The 22,500-nt window shown below is 35.0% G+C and overlaps 2 protein-coding genes and 1 long non-coding RNA gene across 3 annotated transcripts in view; 2 read left to right on the forward strand and 1 right to left on the reverse strand.

The window, feature by feature from the left end:
• Positions 1–22,500, forward strand: part of becn1 (beclin 1, autophagy related) — a gene marked incomplete at its 5' end in the record, with an annotated part of 119,963 nt that overhangs the window by 19,767 nt on the left and 77,696 nt on the right.
• med1 (mediator complex subunit 1) overlaps positions 9,406–22,500 on the forward strand; it is a 700,564-nt gene continuing 687,469 nt past the window's right edge. Inside the window, exon 1 of the mRNA XM_073918314.1 lies at positions 9,406–12,295. The gene's annotated coding sequence lies outside the window, so the exon portion shown is untranslated. The remainder of the gene's footprint in view (positions 12,296–22,500) is intronic.
• LOC137496800 (uncharacterized) lies at positions 14,802–18,382 on the reverse strand. Its single transcript, XR_011017389.2, has 7 exons — positions 18,316–18,382; positions 17,975–18,030; positions 17,514–17,573; positions 17,289–17,410; positions 16,810–16,924; positions 15,925–16,036; positions 14,802–15,042 (listed from the first exon to the last, which is right to left on the reverse strand). It is a non-coding gene; the product is annotated as an uncharacterized lncRNA (long non-coding RNA).

Here is a 22,500-nt window from a genome sequence, read left to right on the forward strand (position 1 = left end):
ATAAAGAGCCCAACCAGCAGATGGCGGGTGGGTGCGGTTTTAAAAATTGGTCAAAAATGTTACTGCGGATGGATGGCGGACGGATGATGAATTTTGTCATGCGGTTGCGGATGAAATAATAGCCCATCCGCGCATCTCTAATAAGCCACACTCAATCCACTGTTCAGTGCGAAGTTTTGTTTAGCCCCGGCCAGCATTACTGAGCGTTCTTTCCTGCCTGATCTCCTGTGCATACCCCGGACTTTTTCTGATTTTGAGTTGCCTTCTGCCTGCCCACGACCCTTGCTTGTTACACGGTCTCTGAACCACGTTGCCTGCCTTCGACCCACGCCTGTCATAAGGACTCTGAACCACGCCGCCTGCCACTGATCTATGCCTGGTAAATCACTCTGTGTCTGTCTGCCGCCAGCCCCACGACCTTTATTGATTACTGTTGATGTGTGTTTGCACTGTAGTGCGTGTTGGATGTTTGTGTTTGACTGTGTCTAATAAATACTGCAAAATGGATCCCTCCGTGTCAGTCTCCCCATTACAGTGTGTGTGTGTGTGTGTGTGTGTGTGTGTGTGTGTGTGTGTGTGTGTATATACACTTATGATTTTTTTATTAATAGTTAATTTGTTCCTATTTATTTCCTATTACAGTAGTATTAAATTACTACAGTTTTAAATGTGGGAAATCATTAATTAAAAGGTTATTATAAAATTAAGCTAATAAACACTATTTAATTGCTTGAGTAAAATATTAATATAGTGTTATACATTTGTTACATGTAAAAAGATTTTTATTACATATAATGTACTATTGCCTATATTAACTTGCTATTATTTCCTTCATCATAAATTAATCCATTATATAAATTAAACCTGTCCATATGAGATCATTCAGCAAGGCCAGCAAACGAGTATCTGCCATATTATTGTCAGATAATAATGACTGATCAGCTATAATGACTGATTAAAAACTGTTCACTCTATTATATTGAATGGCGATCGGAAACGATGCTCCCCATTCTGCCGTCTCAATCGCAATATTTAAAAGCAAATTAAAGTAAACAATATTGTTTATTGTGTACAATATTTATTTATCATATATATTAAATATATCGATGACGATGTCCAAAAAGACGTTATAACTTTAACATTCATCGTAACCATATATAGTTTGCCTAGATTGTGTGTCCTAGATTGTGTGTGTCTAAAATGTGTGTGGTTCTGCGGGCCTGCAGCTGGATATTATTGGCAGAAACCAGTAGTCGTGCAAGCCTTAGTGCAAGTAATTTTGCACATACACTGAAATAAATGGAGGAACTTCATCTGAAACAATATCTTCTGGTAGACCATAGTTATGAAACACATGGTTAAACATCAATTCCACAGTTACCATAGCAGATGGTAACCTGGGTAAAGGGGATCCATTTACAAAATGTATATTACCGACAATTAAAAGAATGCAAGTGTTACCTTTAGAGACAGGCAGATCTGTTATGAAGTATCAGAGGTGGGACCAAGTCATTGTTTGGCAAGTCACAAGTAAGTCTCAATTCATTGCCCTCAAGTCCCGAGTCAAGTCCCGAGTCAAGACAGGCAAGTCCCGAGTCAAGTCCCAAGTCAAAGGCAACAAGTCTCAAGTCAAGTCCAAAGTCCTGCAGTTTGATTTTCGAGTCTTTTCGAGTCTTTTTAACAGAAAAATAAAATTTAAACAGATTATGTTTGATTGTAAGATCTGTATTTATTAAACAAACCTTTTTTTATGAAAGAACATTGCTTAGATATATAAAGATACAAATGTAATTTTCTGAAAAAGTGCTAAACAGTGCTGCGTCTCGTCTACACAGCCTATTGCACAAGAATGAGTTCCACCAAAAAAAGAGTCCATTTTGCCTCACCACACAGAAATTGCAGGTCTACTGCTGTCTAATTCATTAAGTTTAGTTGTGCTATGTTATGTCTTCAGTGATCAACTTGTGATTAACTAAAACTACATAAACAACCTCAATGAGGCAGCAGTAGACCAACAACTCCTGTATGCTGCAAAGTAAAATTGAGTGAACTTGGTATTTTGTCAATTGAATCTCTTGTGTGCTGAAGAGATTGAGATGCAAATCTGTCTAGCAGCAATGTAAAACGGTAGCACATATTCTAAATGAAGTAGGCTACTTCATACAAACAATAACGTTTTCTTCACATAACAATGAAGAACTTTGCTCTCTACCTTGTGTGATGCTCGTGCACCGATTTCCTCTGTGGACAAAACTGTTTGCGAGCTCTCAAATATACGCTGCTCACGCGCAAATTTTCTCGCTCTCAAATATGCACTGCTCACGTACACATTTTCCTGCGTGCTCTAAGAGATTATATACAGAATTTGTGTCTTGTGTTTCCTACTTTTGTGCTTTTTGATATGATTTATATTGAGGCACTATTTATTAACAATAACCAAAATACTAAAATAGACTTACATATTAATTTTTTTATCTAATAAACCATAACATTTTGGCTGTATGTTTTATAATGAGATATTTCCAGTTTCAAACACTTAAAGACACAGAGAATAGAGGTTGGATGTAAAGAATGCATTTTGTTTTACAAACATTTATTAAACATCCAAAAGGTTCACCATACTAATCAAATAAAAACATTTAAACAAAAATATAACTAACGCAAGCAGAAATGTAACTGTGATAAAAATAAGGAAAAACTTGATTTGGCATTATAGCCTACTGTACTATTCACTCTTTAAATAAATCTCACTATCAATCCCATTTTATCATGGCAACTAAAATAAAGTGAACTAGTCTCTGCTGTCTTCCACATTATTGATGAGATTGTGAAGGACATTTTCCATGTCATCCTCTTCATTTTGAGGAAAAGCTGTTCCACAGGGCCCCTGAACACATCTATTGGCATGGACAGGGTTTTGTACAGTACTATAGTAAAGTACTTTAATTAATCTGTTGGGGTAATATTATAGTTGCTATGGTAACACAAGTGTAATATAAACAAATGACCCAGTGCTGTAGTTTTTTTTTTTTACAGTATTGGGTATATTATACTACAATTCACCACACTTTACTGTAGTAAAACTACACTCTGTATTTCATTTAATCAGTTCACTATTCTTAATACTACATTATGCTGAAGCATTCATTAACAACTTGTAAATAATACTAGGCTTAAACATAGGCAGTATACCTAACTCTCAAAAACACTAGTATTTATTATAGAATTTACCTTAACCTCATAGTTTTTCGTGTATTATACTAAATAGTGTAGCAATATATAAACCATATCAACATTCTGGAATAATCAATTTATCAGGAGGATCTCAGGAGAGCAAAAGCAGGAAAGGTATGAAGTGCCAGTGTGGACAAAACTCAAGCAAACGCAGAGAGACTGAATACACGCACGAGAGACCAGCCAATCAGATTGAAGTACCTGCCCACTAGTGAAAGTAATGTCAGAGCCAATCAGATTTTTCTGTCTTTTCATAAAGAACGGGGTTCGAATCCCACTTAGGCACTTGTAAACTATCATTTTAGACCATTTTGTCAAAAATCCCTACTGAAAAAACAGCTTAAACCAGCCTAGGCTGGTTGGCTGGTTTTAGAGGGGTTTTGGCCATTTCCAGGCTGGTTTCCAGCCATTTCCAGCCTGGTCTAAGCTGGTCAGGCTGGGAGATGACCAGCTAAAACCAGCTATGTCCAGCTTAAACCAGGCTGGTAAGCTGGTTTTAGCTGGATTTTGCTGGTCAGTTTGCTGGAAACCAGCCTGGAAATGACCAAAACCCCTCTAAAACCAGCCTGGTCGACCAGCTAAAACCAGCTTACCAGCCTAGGCTGGTTTAAGCTGGATTTTTCTGCAGGGATATTGTTATGTTTAACCATTTATTAGAGCCACGAAGTATCTAAAACTTGTTTTCATGTTTGAATGGCCAATAAATGTGCTAAATAAATTAAAATAGAAATACCCACAGTGAAACAGTTATATAAATTTAAATATTAGTTTAAATACATTCATAGTGGTTTAAATATCTTTTAATATGTTAAGTAGAGAAGTTCACATTCAACAAACTGAATAAAACAAGTCTTCGTTTTTAGTTTACTTAAAAACAATTACAAATGGAGTAATTCAACTCACAATTAAATGATCTGATTGAGTGATGGAATAATAAAGGTAAAACTTTAATTGAATGATCAGTCAAGTGTTTCCAAATGAAATCTGTTAAAATAAGAGTCCTACAAAACAGGAACAAAGACACTCATGAAACAAAATGTGATTGTTAATTGTATTTTTTATTAGATGGTTGGTTTTAAGTACTTTAAAAATAGTAGATAAGCCTTAAATATAGAGGGGGAAATACAGAAAAACAAACAAACAGAAATTCAACAATATAATATAGATGCATTACATTACAATCTCGCAATAAAATTTTTTTTATTAAAAACCATATAGAGGACTAAAATATTGCTAAGAGGCATAACATCAACAATAATGAAAATACCTTTAGGGTTTTAAATACTAAATAAAATTAATAGTATTAATCCAAAATATGAAAAATGTAACACTTTACAATAAGGTTGTATTAATTAATTTAGTTTATGTATGTACTAATGTGAACAAACAATGCAGTGCAGTTCATTACAGTATTCATTATTTTATGCTTTAATTAATGAAAATAAAATATTGGTTAATTCTTGTTAACTCACAGTGCATTAACATTAATGTTAACAAGCATAACTTTAAATTGTAATAATGCAATAGTAAATGTTAAACTATAATTAATAAAGGTTTAGAAGTATAGTTCATTATTAGTTCATGTTAGTACATAGATTAACTAAAGAAACCTTATTGCAAAATGTCACCAGAAAATAACAAAAAACATTTTTTTTCACAGTTTTAAGAGCTTTAAAAATAGATTATATATCTAGTTATTATGGCATGTAATTAATGTTACTACTAATTAAATAGTTAGAAAATACTGTCAGAGGATGGGCAAAACACAAAGATAAAACATAATATGCGCATTGACACAAACGACCAAAAACATAAATTACAGCCATGTTCATTCATAATTATATGAAATAAATCAGGAGAGGGTAAATTTGGTTTAAAAAAAACTGAAGTTCATTGACTTATGCACAACAGTAAAACAATGCTTTTGCACAACAGTAACACATTGCGAGTAGTAAAGTCTCTTACCTTTGACAGATGTTGTAAATCCGCTGAATAAAACAAAAGGAGCAGATCGCGGATGTGTTTATTTCACTCTCCGAGTCAGAATGAAAATGGCATCTTCAAATTTCCCGCTGGTGCAAAAACACGGAAGTGCGCCACAAAGCGCTAGTGGTCGAAAGTATGTGTGCATGCTCTCTGTCACACACGCACACACACGCAGAGATAGGGCGTTCTATCTCAACATACTTTTTATCTTTGGGCTTTTTATAGAAAGTAGCAAGTCTTTACAAGTCAATAGGCGCAAGTCCAAGTGAAAGTCCGAGTCATTTATGTTCAAGTCCAAGTCGAGTTGCAAGTCTTTTCATATTTTGTCAAGTCGAGTCTGAAGTCATCAAATTCATGACTCGAGTCTGAATCGAGTCCAAGTCACATGACTCGAGTCCACACCTCTGTGAAGTATACTCCCAGATGTGACCCCCTCTTATAGCAATGAGAAGGTCTTGTTGGCCTGGGTGACCAGTGCCCGGCTGAGGAGTGAATATGTGGGGTGCATTCGTTTGGGGAAACAAATTGTAGACCTGTAGGACAGCCAGGTTGACTTAGGGTTCCTCGAAAGAGGCTAGAGGAGTCTCCCATTCAATGGGGCTGAAAATTAGTTGGGATGGAAGGATCAGCTTAGCATTCTTTGGAGAGTTGGAGAGCATCTGACTTTGTTTTTCTTTGCAGGAATGGGTTTTAACCACAGCCGTTTGAACTGTAGTACTTTTTTAACTAAAATGTTATCAGCATGATGGTAAAAAACTGTACATTTCTATTCAAACCATTCTTTTGCAATCTCATACCAAAAACGGAAATAAGGGCAGTAATAATAGCTATAAATGTGGGAGAGTTGATATTTTGTGATTGTATTGTATTGCAATATGGAACAATTAAATGTTGATGTTAAATCAAAAGCAATTCACAAATACTTGAAAATGAGATGATGTAATGACAATATTTCTCTATGGTTACAATTGAATTAATTACAAAATAGCTGTATCAAATAATAAAATATGAAATGATAAAACATGATATAAATTGTACCCAGCTTAAATGTAAAATTAAAGTTACCAGAGGTAGAAGAAGAGACACAGGGGGAGGGAGAGAGAGACAAAGAGCGCAGGCCCAGAAGTTAGAGGAGAAAAAGAGGGAGAGCAGCGTTTTACCACCTATTTTGTATCTTTCTTGACCATGAGACTAAAGCCCAAATGCTAAGATATTAAAACTGAACAAGCAATATGTGACCTAATCGTAAAACCCCCAAAGTCCACATACCAGGCCCTGATCTTATCAGTATCTGCCTTTGGAGTCAGTATGGACCTTCTCGAGTCAAAAAGACATGTTTTGTCATATAAACAAATGCATATGATAATTTAGCCTCTCACACCTTTGACCTAGAAGATATGTCATGGAAAAGTTAAAGTGTGTGGATAAATAAAGCCCATCTGGCTTGCCAAGGATGGAGATGGCAGGCCACTTGTAGATGCAGCAAGTTTGAAGTGAAAGGGTGTTTAGATCCATCTAACCAGTGCCTCCATTCCTTGAGGGCTAGCTTGATGGCCAGAAGCTTGCACATCATAGGTCGCTTTTGCCGGGCTAAACCTAAGGCACATGGATGAAATCTTGGTGTTACCCCCTGCCCATGGGAAAGGATGGGCCTAACTCTAGTAATGGATGCATCCACCTCTACCATAGAAGGTAGCTCTGGATTGGGATAAACCAGGAGGGGGGCCTTGGGTAAAGGGTTTCTTTAATTCATCTTTATTTTGAAATCATTTTTATTTCTGAAGTGCTTTTACAATGTAAATTGTGTCTAAGCCGTTTCACATAGAAGATCTAATAAATTAACTATGTCAGTTCAGTTTTCAGAGTTAAAGTTCAGTTTAGTTTTGTTCAGTGTGGATTAATTTTCACTGCTTAAAGTTTAAACAATGAAGAGCAAATCCAAATCTAAGTCCCAAACCAAGCAAGCCAGTGGCCTTAGCGCCAGGGAACAAACTTCACCAACTGATGAAAGTAAAAGAAAAAACTTTGAGAGAAACCAGGCTTCAATGGGCATGACCATTTCCCCTCTGGTCAAACTTCTGCAGTCTAGGTGCCGGAAGCTGGAGAACGATGGACATCCATCGTAGAGAAGCTGCAGGTGTGTGTAGATCACCGGCAGGTGTTCAGGCTGGCCCATGAGATAAATGCGATACTCATCTGTCACTGGAAACTTTTAGGAATCATGCTCTCTCTCTCTCTCTATATATATATATAGTATGTCACAAAAGTGAGTACACCCCTCCCATTTCTGCAAATATTTATTTTTATATTTTCATAGGACAACACTGCAGAAATGACTCTTTGATACAATGACTAGTAGTCAGTGTAAAGCGTGTATAGCAGTGTAAATTTATTGTCCTCTCAAAATAACTACAAATACAGCCAATAATAGTGAAAAGTGAAAATGTAAAATGTCAATATTTTTTGTGCCTACCATCATTTTCCAGCATGGTTTTAGCTCTTTTGGGCATGGAGTTGACCAGAGCTTCACCGGTTGCCACTGAAATTCTCTTCCACTCCTCCATCACAACATCATGGAGTTGGTGGACATTTGAGACCTTGTGCTCCTCCACCTTCCTTTTCAGGATGCCCCAGAGGTGTTCTATGGGGTTTATGTCTGGAGACATGCTTGGCCAGTCCATCATATTTACCCTCAGCCTCTTTAGCAAGCCATTGGTCATCCTGAATAAATGTTTGGGGTTATTATTATGCTGGAACACTACTCTGCAGTCCAGTTTCCTGAGGGAACTGCTTCATTATGTCACAGTACATGTTAGAATTCATGTTTTCCTCAATGAAATGTAGCTCCCCAATGCCAGCAGCACTCATGCAGCCCCAGAATATGACACTCCCACCATCATTACATTTACATTTACATTTAGTCATTTAGCAGACGCTTTTATCCAAAGCGACTTACAAATGAGGACAAGGAAGCAATTTACACAACCAAGAGCAACAATGAATAAGTGCTATAAGCAAGTTCAACATAAGCAAGTCATGTTTAATGGTAGGCAAGACTTTGTACTCCTCACCTGGTTGCCGCCACACACACTTGACACCATTTTAAACCAAATGGGTTTATTTTGGTCTTAGACCATAGGACATGGTTCCAGTAATCCTGGTCCTTAGCTTGCATGTCTGCCGCAAATTGTTTGCGAGCTTTCTTGCATCGCCTTTAGAAGAGGCTTCCTTCTAGGACCACAACCATGAATCTAATAGTTGTTTGCCATGAGGTGCCATGTTAAACTTTCAGTGGCCTGGTTGAGAGTGGAAGAGCTTGTATACCAAATTTAACTCACCTGCTATCTGTGGATACCCGAGACAGTGTAACACTTATGAATTACATGACACGGGAAGAAAAATGACTAATTGTGCTAAATTTTGACATTTTCACTTAGAGGTGTACTCACTTTTGTTGCCAGGGGTTCAGCCAGAGGTGTGGACTTGAGTCATGTGACTTGGACTCGAGTCAGACTCGAGTCATGAATTTGATGACTTTAGACTCGACTTGACAAAATTTAAAAAGACTTGCAACTCGACTTGGACTTGAACATAAATGACTCGGACTTTGACTAGGACTTGCCCCTATTGACTTGTAAAGACTTGCTGCTTCCCATGAAAAGCCCAAAGATAAAAAAGTATGTTGACATGGACCGCTCTCTCTCTCACCCCGTTTATGTGTGCGTGTGTGTGTGACAGCATGCGCGCGTGTGTGTGTGACAGCATGCGCGCTTTCGGCATGACATCCAATCAAAGCACGGTAGATTGTTTTGATTCGTCAGTATCCAACGTGACTACTATGAGGCGCCGGAGTGGACAAAAGTCAAGCGAACACAGAGAGAATTTGAATTTGAGATCGAGCCAATACTTGCGTGCCAATACTGTCTCTCTCTCTCTCTCTCTCATACAACATACACCTCTCTCTCTCTCTTTCTCTCTCGCTCGTGCATTCAGTCTCTTTGCGTTCGCTTGACTTTTGTTTACGATGGCGTCTCATACCTTTAGTGCTTTTGCTCTCACGGGATCCTCCTTTTAAACTGACCCTTCGCTAAGCCACGCCCAAAAACCGCCACCCACCAATCGCGGCTTACCAATCGTGACTACGGACAGGGGCTCTGTCAAGCTTTCGAGCGAGGGAAACAAGCCAAATCGTTGCGCAATTGGATTGTGCAAATCTGACACCCGCTATCCTAAAAGTTTGGACTGGGTGGTGGGATTTTTCCCTTTTCAAAACCTAAAGCCCAAGAGGAGAAATGCCAGCGTGGATCAAGCTGTGTGAGGGGCGGTAAAGGAGTTAACAGCTAAGTTGATTTTTGTTTTCGATATTCACATTCAGTGATAGGTGGCAATAACTCACACTTCTCTTGTAAACAGATCTAAACTGTGTTATAAAAAAAAGCAAAAAAAAAGAGGTTATGTTTACCAGCGGTCTTTTTCTTTTTTTCCACTCGATATTATGAGCACTGCTTAGTTTAAACCCTCGCCATTGTAACGCATATAAATACATACACTAATATTTGCTGGTAGGAAATATCTATTTGTTCACTTCTGTTATTTATACTTTGATTTGCATTTCAATTTTTTTTCTTCCACTTAACTGCAAATTTGAATAAAAACTGGATAAAGAGCACACAAACATGCTAACAGTAATAGGTACTGTACACTGTTATGGGTCAATGATGCTAATGTTCGGCACAAATCTATCAGTTTCTTAGGTTATTAGATTATTTTATAATTTCACCTCTCCTGCTGTGCATGAACTATGCTGTTGAATGTTCAGCGTATTAGGTTGCTAGGCTAACCTTGCTTCAATTTTAATAAAATATTCTCTAATCAGTTGCTATTATGTTGTGAATATACCCCTGTAATGTATACTGCAGTCCTCTTTTGTCTGGCTTTCTCAGATATCTCACCTGTTTGTCAAAAATGACTAATTAAATCCTTGGAAATGTCTGACACCAGCGCATACACACTGTAATAGATGTGCCAGGCATGAAAGCTTGACAGGCGTAGCAACAGTAACTAAGGAGGGCGAGGCTTAGCGAAGGGTTATTCCAAGAATGTTGATATGGTTTCTTTCTTGCTTTACTATTTATTTAGAATACACAAAAAACTAAAAGGTTAAGGTAAATTCTTTAATAAATTCTAGTGTTTTTGAGTATTATACTTGTTGTATACTTGTATTATACTTATTATAGTAGTATTAACAATAGTGAACAGATAAAATACAAAGTGTAGTTTTACTACAGTAAAGTGTAGTGATTTGTAGTATAAAATACCCTATATTGTAAAATAATACAGCACTGGGTAATTTGTTTATATTACACTTGTGTTACCATAGCAACTATAGTATTACCTCAACTGATCAATTGAAGTTCTTTACTGTAGTAGGCTACTGTTCAAAACACAGTACATGCCAATATATGTGTTCAGGGGCCCTGTGGAACAGCTTTCCTCAAAATGAAGAGGATGACATGGAAAATGTCCTCCACAATCTCATCAACAAAGTGGAAGCCAGCAGACACTAGTTTACTTTATTTTGGCTGCCATGATAAAATGAGATTGATAGTGAGATTTATTTGAAGAGTGAATAATACAGTAGGCTATAATACCTTATCAAGTGTTTCCTTATTTTATCACAGTTACATTTCAGCTTGCATTAGTTTTTGTTTAAATGCTTTTAAAATAAAATGTATTCTTTACATCCAACATCTATTCCAGGGGTGCCTTATAGTGGTGTAAACCCCTTTACAAGGGGTGTTTCCCCTGTGTACACTCTAGCCACCCCGATATGATTTTGCTGTTGACATTATTTATTTAAATCTACTTACATAAATGCAATACAATGCAATATTTCAATAAATAAATAGCAGCCACTAAATTATTGTGGATTGATTGGTGCCACTGACGTAGCTGGCCTCTTCTGGCCACCCCTAAGCAAATTTTCAGGGGGGCACCACTGGTCTATTCTCTGTCTTTAAGTGTTTGAAACTGAAAATATCTCATCATATAAAACAACCAAAAATGTTATGGTTTATTAGATTAAACATTTAATATGTAAGTCTATTTTAGTATTTTGGGTATTGTTATTAAACAGTGCAGCAATATGAATCATATCAAAAAGCATGAAAGGAAGAGGGAACACGACACAAATTGTGAGTCTGCTTATAATCTCTGAGAGCGCTCAAGAAAATTTGTGTGTGAGCAGTGCATATTTGAGAGCGAGAGAAAAATTGCGCGTGAGCAGCGTATATTTGAGAAGTCGCAAGCAGTTTTGTCCACAAACAGAGGAAATCCGTGCACGAGCATCACACAAGGTAGAGAGCAAAGCTCTTCAACGTTATGTGAAGAAAACAACGTTATTGTTTGTATGAAGTAGCCTACTTCATTAACAATATGTGCTACCATTTTACATTGCTGCTAGACGGATTTGCAACTCCATCTCTTTAGCACACACGAGATTCAATTGACAAAATTCCAATTTCACTCAATTTAACTTTGCAGCATATACAGGAGTTGGTCTACTGCTACCACATTGAGGTTATGTAATTTTGGTTAATCACAAGTTGATCACCGAAGACATAACATAGCACAACTAAACTTAATGAATTAGACAGCAGTAGACCTGCAATTTCTGTGTGATGTGAGGCAAAATGGAGTCTTTTTTTGGTGGAACTCGTTCTTGTGCATTATGCTGTGGAGACGAGATGCAGCACTGTTCAGTACTTTTTCAGAAAATTGCATTTGTATTTTTATATATCTGAGCAATGTTCTTTCATAAAAAAGGTTTGTTTAATTAATACAGATCTTACAACCATACCTAATCTGTATATATTTTATTTTTCTGTTAAAAAGACTCGAAAAGACTCGAAAATCAAACTGCAGGACTTTGGACTTGACTTGAGACTTGTTGCCTTTGACTCGGGACTTGACTCGGGACTTGCCTGTCTTGACTCAGGACTTGACTCGGGACTTGAGGGCAATGAATTGAGACTTACTTGTGACTTGCCAAACAATGACTTGGTCCCACCTCTGGGTTCAGCTATTATCGGCTGTATTTGTAGTTATTTTTAGAGGACAATACATTTACACTGCTATACACACTTTACACTGACTACTAGTCCTTGTGTCAGAGTCATTTCTGCAGTGTTGTCCTATGAAAAGATTTTAAAAAAATATTTGCAGAAATGGGAGGGGTGTACTTTTGTGACTTTAAAAAAAAAAAAAAACATATATATATATATATATATATATATATATATATATATATATATATATATATATATATATATATATATAGGGATGCAACAATACAGTTAGCCCACGGTTCATTACATGCCTCGGTGTTTTAACACTGTTTTCGGTTCTGTTCAGTTCAGATGGCTTGACCAATAAGTGTTTTTTTGTTTTGTTTTTTCTATGTTTGGGCAATAGGAACAGTAAGAGGTTAAGAAAAAAAAAAGGATTTATTGCAATACTCCTTTATTTCACTTAATAGCCAAGAAAAGTACATTAGTTATAGTGTTATTGTATAAAAAAAAGAAAAAAATAACACTGAAATTTCACAGCTGCTGGTAACCCATGTACAAACTTGGGAACACATAAATTCCTACATTTTGAAAATAAACGTACATATGAAGTTAATAAACATAAACTGTAAATTTTAAATAAACATATTTGTACTATTCAGTAAACATAACATCTTAATTAAACTTAACAGTAGTCCAGTACAGTATCCTTCATTCAGAATGTAAAGTGCAATTTCACTTAGGTCAGCTATCTATTCCTTTGATTTGAGGTTCTTCTGTAAAAAGATAAGCCTGTCAACATTTTCTGCAGCAAGGCGTTTTGCACTTACAATGTCCACAGCAGTGGAGAAAATTATCTCGCTCGCAACAGAAGTTCCTGGGACACAGAGGTGTTGTTGTGCAGGTTTTGCTACATGGGGGAACTTGCATTCATTTATTTTCCACCACATAAATGGATTAGCATCCACATGAATACTGTCTGCCAACTTTTATGTGGTGACCTTCTCCTCAATGATCTGAGGAAAGGGCTTAGCCTGCTGTTCCTCAGTTTTGAAAAGCTCCCCAAATACCTCTGACATTGCTGTTTTCTTCTTGGGAGGAGGAGAAGATGGATTGTCTTCCTCTGTGGAGGGCACAGGATTCTGCACTAGACCCTTAGCAACAAAGAGAATGATCCTTTAGTATAATTATTACACATATAAGCACACACATCTCAGAACCGTACTTATGACAAATGTAAAATTATTTTGATCAGTGAAAAGGACACAAATAATATAACAAATATCTAAATAGATAAAACGATCAAAGTCACACATTATAAAAAATAATAATAAATAAATAAATAGTACCTGCTGTTCATACTGCGGAATTGCACGGATGGTATTCCTGTAGATCTTATCACAAGAATCTTCATGAAGGTAAGGCAGGGATTTAAACCTGGGGTCAAGGGCTGTAGCCATTTGGAGGTAATCATGACGATTAGGGTCAGTGCACCTCTTTGCCAGGTCATTTGTAATGGCTGCTTTTGCTTCTTTGATTGTTGCACTGTCCTGGTCTCCTGGTGACATGGATTTGAGAATCATCTCTTTCAGAGGAAGGATCATTGATATAGTGGGGGTTGTTTTACTGCTCATGAGAGTTGTCACTGTTTTCAGTGGTGTGAGGACCTTAATCAGTTCTTCTGCCAGTTTTTGTTCACTGTCATTCAACATGGTAATGTTCTTGACAGACAGCTTCAGATCTTTGTCCAGTAAGGCAGAATAGATGGCGGGCTGCTGTTCTGTGTATCTTTTTAGCATGTAATGTACTGTATTCCACCGAGTTGTGACATTATGAATTAACTTGTGTCTGGGCAAGTGTAACATCTCCTGCTTCACAGTCAAAACATGGTGGGCTTTGGTGCTTTTGTGAAAAAAATCACTATTTTTATAACCTTCCCCAGGAGGCGGGACACTGTGGTGAATTATACTACTCTCTTAGCTGCTAGGTTTACAACATGCGCAAAACAACTTACAGTATCTGTGGCTCCAGCCCGTCAGCTTCATGGACTGCATTCACAATATTCGGAGCGTTATCAGTGGTTAACGGGAGTACCACACTGTAAACGATTTCCTGTTAAATTAACAGTAAGTTACTGGCAACAATTATCCAGTAGCTGCTGTATTTCATAAAACAGTAACATTACTGTAATACTAATTACTTTAGTATTACATTTACTGTAAAATGTAATACATCATTTTACTGTTTTCTTTTTTTTACTGTAACACCAATTACAGTAGTGATACACATACTGCAAAACTGAAAACAGTATTTTACTGTACATGTTTACCATGCAGAACTACGGTATTTTAACGTTACTTTCATTATTACTGTAAAGTATTTTACAGTTATTAAATGTTATTTTATTGTATTTAATAGTGCTACTTTATAATGAGCAAAAAAATGTTCAAAAATTGCACAAATGTTATTTTAACTGTTCAAGAAATGCAAGAAAAATAAAGAAACTGAAACTTTAACTTCACAATAAAAGTTTATTGTGTAAACCCTACTGAAACAGTAGCAATTATTCAATATAACAAAGCAACAGAACACTAATGAACAATTGATCATTAAAACCAGTCAACAATTAATGTATCAAAAAGTATTACAATTTTAAAAACAGGTGAAAATACTGCTACAAGACACGAAATGATGAAGGCCAAATGATGTTGTAGAAAAGGGACAGTGAAAAAGGGCAGGAGCACTTCTGATGATCCTACAAAAATGACAAGCAAAATCAATCACTGGAGTAAAAACTAATCATGCCTTAAATTATTTCATTCATTCAGAAACCAAACACCGCACTGCTGTTTTATATAAATAAAACACAGTTTTTTGTCGTTTTTGTTGGCAAAATACAGATTGTTGTCTATTTACAATTACACTAACAGTCATGGGGAAAATATCAGTCAAGTCAACACTAGTCAAGTGTCCACACAGGTATGTAAAGTCTCATCTTAACGTAATGTCTGACTCTGTATAGCTTGAATATCTGATTCCATGACCACCCTAGAGCTTCCACGAATTTAAGAGGGGTGAACACAGTTAATTCTGACCTTAAGAGGCTATATATTAAAAATAAATTAATTTAATTTAACGTGACTAATGTTAATTAAGTACTTTTAAGCTTTTAACATGTGAAAATCTACTTCTAACTAAAAAAAATAATGCTAATGATGAGTTACTGACATTTGGTTCGCATAAAACAAAGTAATCACTAAGCATTCATTTTTGCTAAAATCTGCTGAAAGGCGCAGCAACACGAACAAATGTGTTAAAGTTGAGCAGAGAACTGAAGAGTAGTCAAGCAGTCTACTACTAGAAATGTTTGTAATAATATTTTGCAGTCAATTCGTTTTACTGTATTTCAATATGCAGTAATGGCATGTCAGTGAAACAAATAAATAATATTACACCTCACCAGTGACATTTCCTCAAATTAAATCATCATGACGTTACTGTGCACAGCATCAGTAAAACGTTAAGAATAATTTAAATACCACATTTTTTAAAACAGTCACTGCTGATTACAAACTTAAATTAAAGATAGGCTTACAGAAATCCTGAATGCATAATAATATGAAGATTTATTACTCACTGATGTCGAAGCACTTCCAGGTTGTCAGAGATGTAGACAGGACAGAATATGTGCCATCAAATGAGCTCTTGTGCAGCCTTTGTTGGACATCCAGGTAGTATGTTCACCCACACTGTAAAAAAAAAAAAAAAATCTGTTATTTTATATGTTTTTTTTCCCAGCAGCTAGGTTAATAGACTGAAAAACGTTAAGAATAATTTAAATTATTATATTTAAATTATTTTAATTAATAATTGTATATATATATATATATATATATATATATATATATATATATATATATATATATATATAAAATTATTTTAATTAATAATTTATATATATATATATATATATATATATATATATATATATATATATATATATATATATATATATATATGTATATGTAAAAGTAACCAAAATAAATAATTTATTAAAATGTGAGAGATACTAAGCATGTTTGGGCTACAGAGAGAAGTAAACATTTACTTCAAGCATTGATCCTAATGAATCTATTTCAGCATTTTTGAGCATTTAGATCAGGGGTGCTCAACCCTGTTCCTGGAGATCTACCTTTCCGCAGAGCTCACCTGCAACCTTGATCAAGAACACCTGCCTTTATTTACCAAGTGCTCCTTCAAATACTATTTAGTTTGTTTAGTTGCGTTTGATCAGGGTTGGAGCTAAACTCTGCAGAAAGGTCGATCTCCAGGAACAGGGTTGAGCACCCGTTTAAGACAATGAAAAATAAGACATCTAGATGATATTTTATATTCAATCATTTGTGAAATTTAAATGACTTATATTCAGTATATACATAACATGAAATTAGAATAGGAATAAAAATAATAATACTCTATGCCAAATAAAATACTTCAGATCTAAATAAAGCAGGTGTTTTACCTAAAGGTTCCTTTCCTCCAGTTAGTTTAGTTGTAGATCCCTCCACATCTGTGCTTTATTTGGTTCTTGACTTAAGAGTAACTGGTGTCGCATTCCAGGTTCATCACAATCTGAGCTAAAAAGACAATATGGCAAAAGACAAGACACATATAAATAAGTCTCAGAATAAAATATTTAAAAGGATAGTTTACTTTTCTGCCACCATTACTCCATGTGTTTTAAACCAGTTTGAATTTCTGTTGAACACTAAAGCAGATAATTTGAAGAATGTTAGAAACCAGTAACTATTGACTTCCATATTTGAACCAAATTTCTTTAAAAAAATATATGAGTTTGTGTTCAATGGAACAAAAAAAAATCTATTTTTAACTATTTTGAAACCATTATTTTCATTTTTGGGTGAACTGTCCCTTCAATTCAAGTGTCACGCATTACTCATAAAAACTGATGTATCGCTTGAGGAAAACTAAATCAAGTACCTCCTGTGAGCAAGCAGAATCAATATGCCATTGTATTCAGCCAACTGACCCAGCCGAGGCTCGAACCAGCAACCTTCTTGCTATGAGGCGACAGCACTACCTACTGTGCCACTGCGTCGCTACTGGAGGAAGAAAAAGAGGTTGTACATGAAACTCCTCACAACAAATCTGTGAACAACTTGACATTTCAAAATCTAATCTAAATGAGGAAGACATCAACATTACCTTGAATAATCAAGTGAGGAGAGATTGGTAGCATCAGTTTTTCAACATCAATTGTTGTAGCTGCAAAAAAGATAAATATGATAAGAGTAAAATAAGACTTAACATTAAATAATCTAAATCTATGGTACAACCATACCAATCTGTATGGGGTTCAAATAAATTTGTATACAAATCATTCCCTACACCCTGAACACCATAAAGAAAATGTACAATTAATGACACACTAACGTTATACAATAAGCTTATTAACCAGTACGAAATAGACAATTAATATGAATTATGTTAATATTAACGTTAGCTTAAAAGACATCAACTCAATTTTATTATCAGCTTAATTTAATAAAACAGTTTAGACTTGTTTCATTGTGAGTTTAGTTTGAATAACTAAGTTAACTTACAGTTAACAAATTTAACCACAATGATAACTTAGTCATAATGACCATGTGAAGACCAGAGCCTACCTTAACGTTAAACGTTTAACTTTTCATGGTGACATTGCCTTCATCTCAGTGTTGTGCTGAAATACAGAATTAATTAAACATTAATGCAGTTAACCCCAAGTAAAAGTTAAGTTTTTTTTCAGGTAACATTACTATGGTCAAAAACTCACTTAAGATAAACTCACTGTACGTTATCTAATACCTCGCAAACACTACAAACACGGTCTGGCGTCGAATAACGTGACATAAGTACCTACAACTGAAGTAACTTGGTTAATTATTTTAAATTACACACACACACTACACGGAAATATACACAAAACAATCCTTTAACGAACAGAATTTGACTTTTAAACACTTACCGAGGATGAATTCACTGGAAGAAAAGGCGACAGGTGGATTTCAAATTAGAAGAGCCGTTGCTTGCCTGGTAAAGGTCGAATCGAGTCGGCTCGGTTCTATGAATCGGCTCCTAGAACAGTAAAGAGTCGAATCCGCCTAAAACCGATTCCTTTTTGTATATTATTCTAAGACACAACAATAAATTATTACTATTTCGTTATACTGCTCGGCCACACACATTTATACACATTTTCGTTATACTGCTCGGCCACACACATTTATACACATATTGCTCAATGTGCTTGTGAACACGTGTGATAAAATAATTCCCGAGCAAACGGTTCAATCCGATTCGATGTCGTTTGAGTGCTGAACCGAACCAGTGCAAACGTGATATTGATAAAATAGTAATATTGTTGGGGTTTTTTTCACTTTACCAGCGAAAATATTACATGTATCTGACTTTAACAATGAGAATAAGGTTCGCTTAAAGTGTTTTGAGAATTAATATTTTTTTCTCCCAGAGTTCATTTCACACCAACAAGCAAATATAATGACGGATGAGAAAAGCCAGATCATATCATAAATATTGCCTTTAATATGTCACGAAATGAAGTTTTAACGGGTTTTCATGCGAGAATGTAGTTCTTCCAAACTCAAATCTGTGGTTTGTTTTTAGATATCATGACTAATTTTAAGTGTGCTTTGCCGATAGGGGAGATTCTGACCTCCAGGGGTTGACGGCGCTCCATTACTCATGTATCCGGCAAACCTCATGCTTTAATCGGCCTAGACATTATTGAGACATGCCCCTGTCTTCGATGACTAGATAATAAATGTGTTATGAAATAAAGTTTTAACCGTTTTTCATGCGAGAATGTAGTTGTTTTAAACTCAAGTCTGTGGTTAATTTATTAAGATAGTGCGTATTTTAAAATGTTGTTTTGAAAATGCGGAGATTTGTGACCTCTACGGTGGCCCATATGGGTGCCCAATATTTTTGAATCCGTCTAAAGCAGGTTGGTCACTCTGACATTTAAGCTGACTTTGAAATCATTTTGTGTTTAACAGCCCTTGGTTACATGAATCAATTATTTTTGTTCCAATTTACGTTTTGGTTTGGCACAAAGTTATGTTTATTAAATATTATTTAATATTTCCATGTTACCTTATAAAATAAAGGTGCAGTGCACCCAAAAATGGAAAACCAGGGGACAGTTTAATGCACTGAACAGTCTGAAGAAACTGGTTAGGTTATTTACTTCACAAAATAATTTGTCTAAAAATAAGTAAACATAATAATCATAATATATAGTGTGTGTGGAGTTGTTCTTGGTCATTTGCAGTACTGTATTTAGATGCACAGTAACTGATTTTTCCCCAAAATGCATTGTAAAATCTACAGTAACATACTGTTAACCATGTTCACAGTATAGAAAAGTTGAAAATACATTCTTATACTGTGAAAACAACAATAGATACAGTAACACACTGTGCACAGCTTATACAGTAAAAAACTGTTGAGAAATGCAGTATAATACTGTGAAAACAACAGAAATCATTTACAGTGCATCTTTGGCCTACTCAACTTCCACGTATGTACTGCTGTGTCAACTCTTCCGCCAAATGAGCGATTGTATGACTTTCATACAGGGGACGGATTTGGAGTACAGCGCTTGTCATTTCCCAATCCGACATGTAGTGAACAGTTACAGTGAGGTAACAGATGGTTGGACCTCACGGGCAACCATGAGTGGTCAGAGCAAGGCTCTGTCCTTTAGCCAATTCTTGCACAATATTGTTGCGTGTCTTTTCATAGAGGTTGGCAATTATCTCTGTGCTGAAAAAAGTGCGAGACAGTAGTTTGTAACATGGATCGAGTGCTTTCAGGAGATGACAAAAGCCAACATCTCAGATCGCCGAAAACAGCTGCATATCTTTAGCAATGAACACTCCCACTGCCTTTGTTATTTTTGTGTGTCTCTCGGAACCAATTGGGTATGTTTGCAGGAACGATTTAACTTAAGATTGTTGTTTTTTGGAGAACTTTATTACCTTCTCCGCTATCCTGCCTTCAGCCAGTTATTAAAAAGAATCAGTCAATATTTTCGTTTTGTAATATAAATTAATTATTTAAGTGAAAATAATTTAGGGCAGTCCTATTTATTTTAATTATTTCATTTAGATTACTCTGCTCTTCTGTGCTAAACACTGCAGGTCCATGAAGATGCTCTCTTCCGCTATTAATATGCTAACATATAAAAATAAATCAGTATTTTAAAATGCAATATTTAATGTGTCAGACACAAAATAGACACGTCAATTTGTTTAATATAAAATTAATAGTAATCTGACCAGTTAACCGGTAATAACCGATTAATGAGCAGCGTTTGTCGGTTAGCAAAATTAACGAAATGAGCAATCCCTAGTAGCTATTTAATTTACTTTTTCTATGTAAGAGAACTTGATTGAAAAAGAATTTTTCAACATGCTTGAACCATCTACACAATGAAGTTTAGTTCTGTTTGGTTTTAACAGTATTTTGTTACAAAGAAAACAGAAGTGATATAGCTTTGGCTATTTATTTATTTTATATATGGCTATTTATATTGTTAATAATTTGCATAGTTAATATTGTTCTTTTATGTTTAGTTTATAAAGATTTTTTAAATGTTATTTAATAAAAAATAGTTTTAAAAATCTTTTTTTCCCACCCCACACAAAAAAAAAAAACAAAAAAATCATGATACGAACCGAATCGTGGGTTTGGTGTATCGTTATAGCCCTAATATATATATATATATATATATATATATATATATATATATATGTATATATATATATATATATATATGTATATATGTATGTATATATATATATGCATACATACATACATGTATGTATGTATGTATATATATATATATATATATATATATATATATATATATATATATATATGTATATATATATGTATATATGTATGTATATATATATATATATATGCATACATACATACATACATGTGTATATATATATATATATATATATGTATATATATATATATATATATATATATATATATATATATATATATATATATATATATATATATAAATATAAATATATATATGCATACATACATATATACATACATGTCTACACATATCTACACATATCTATTGTGTAGATGGTTCATGCATGTTAAAAATAATTTTTCAATCAAGTTCTCTTACATAGAAAAAGTAAATTAAATGGCTACTAGGGATGCTCATTTCGGTTAATTTTTCTAACAGACAACCGCCGCTCATTAATCGGTTATTATAATAACGGTTAACTGGTCAGATTACTATTAATTTTATATTGAACAAATTGACGTGTCTATTTTGTGTCTGACACATTAAATTTTGCATTTTAAAATAGGCTACTGATTTATTTTTAAATGCTAGCATATTAATAACAGAACAGAACAACAGAGCATCTTCACGCACCTGCAGTGTTTAGCACAGAAGAGCAGAATAATCTAAATAAAATGAATAAAATAAATAGGACTGCCCTAAATTATTTTCATTTAAATAATTAATTTATATTACAAAACGAAAATACTGACTGATTCTTTTTAACAACCGGCATAGACTGTTTTTTTCCAATCATGTTTTTTCCGTCAAATTAAAATCGCAGACTTCCTCAAATTGCTCGCTCCACGGAAAATATGCATTTATTCAATGCCCCGCTGTTATTATTATAATAACAAAACCTTTTACATTTTAATAGAAATCATTATTTTAAAGAATAAGTCCTGATGGTTTCCTCTCTCTCCCTCGCGGTTCAAGTGCGCGTGCTGCGTGATGAAAAGACAACAACAACAACGCGCGCATATGTAGACTTTTTGTAAACAGCTGTTTTGTAACTAGTTTTGTTGTTTAAATATGCTATTGCATTAATGTGCATACATGCTTTATAAGCCGAAAACAAGGCGCATCTCACTGCCTTTATGTTGACAAGGAAAAAAGAAGAGAAGAAGCGCGGTCCTCTTATGAAACGACTGAATCAGCTGGGTATCGATTGTGCATAAGTGTTGCTGTCTGTGTTGTTACAATTGTAATATTTAATGCTATTGTTATATTCAAGATTTGTACATTCATACAGCTCTGGATAACTTAAAACAGCGATTAGACCTTCAGAGCTGCATGCTTCCTGAAGTAAAG

Source organism: Danio rerio, chromosome 12 (genome assembly GCF_049306965.1).
Source record: "Danio rerio strain Tuebingen ecotype United States chromosome 12, GRCz12tu, whole genome shotgun sequence".
NCBI lineage: Eukaryota > Metazoa > Chordata > Actinopteri > Cypriniformes > Danionidae > Danio > Danio rerio.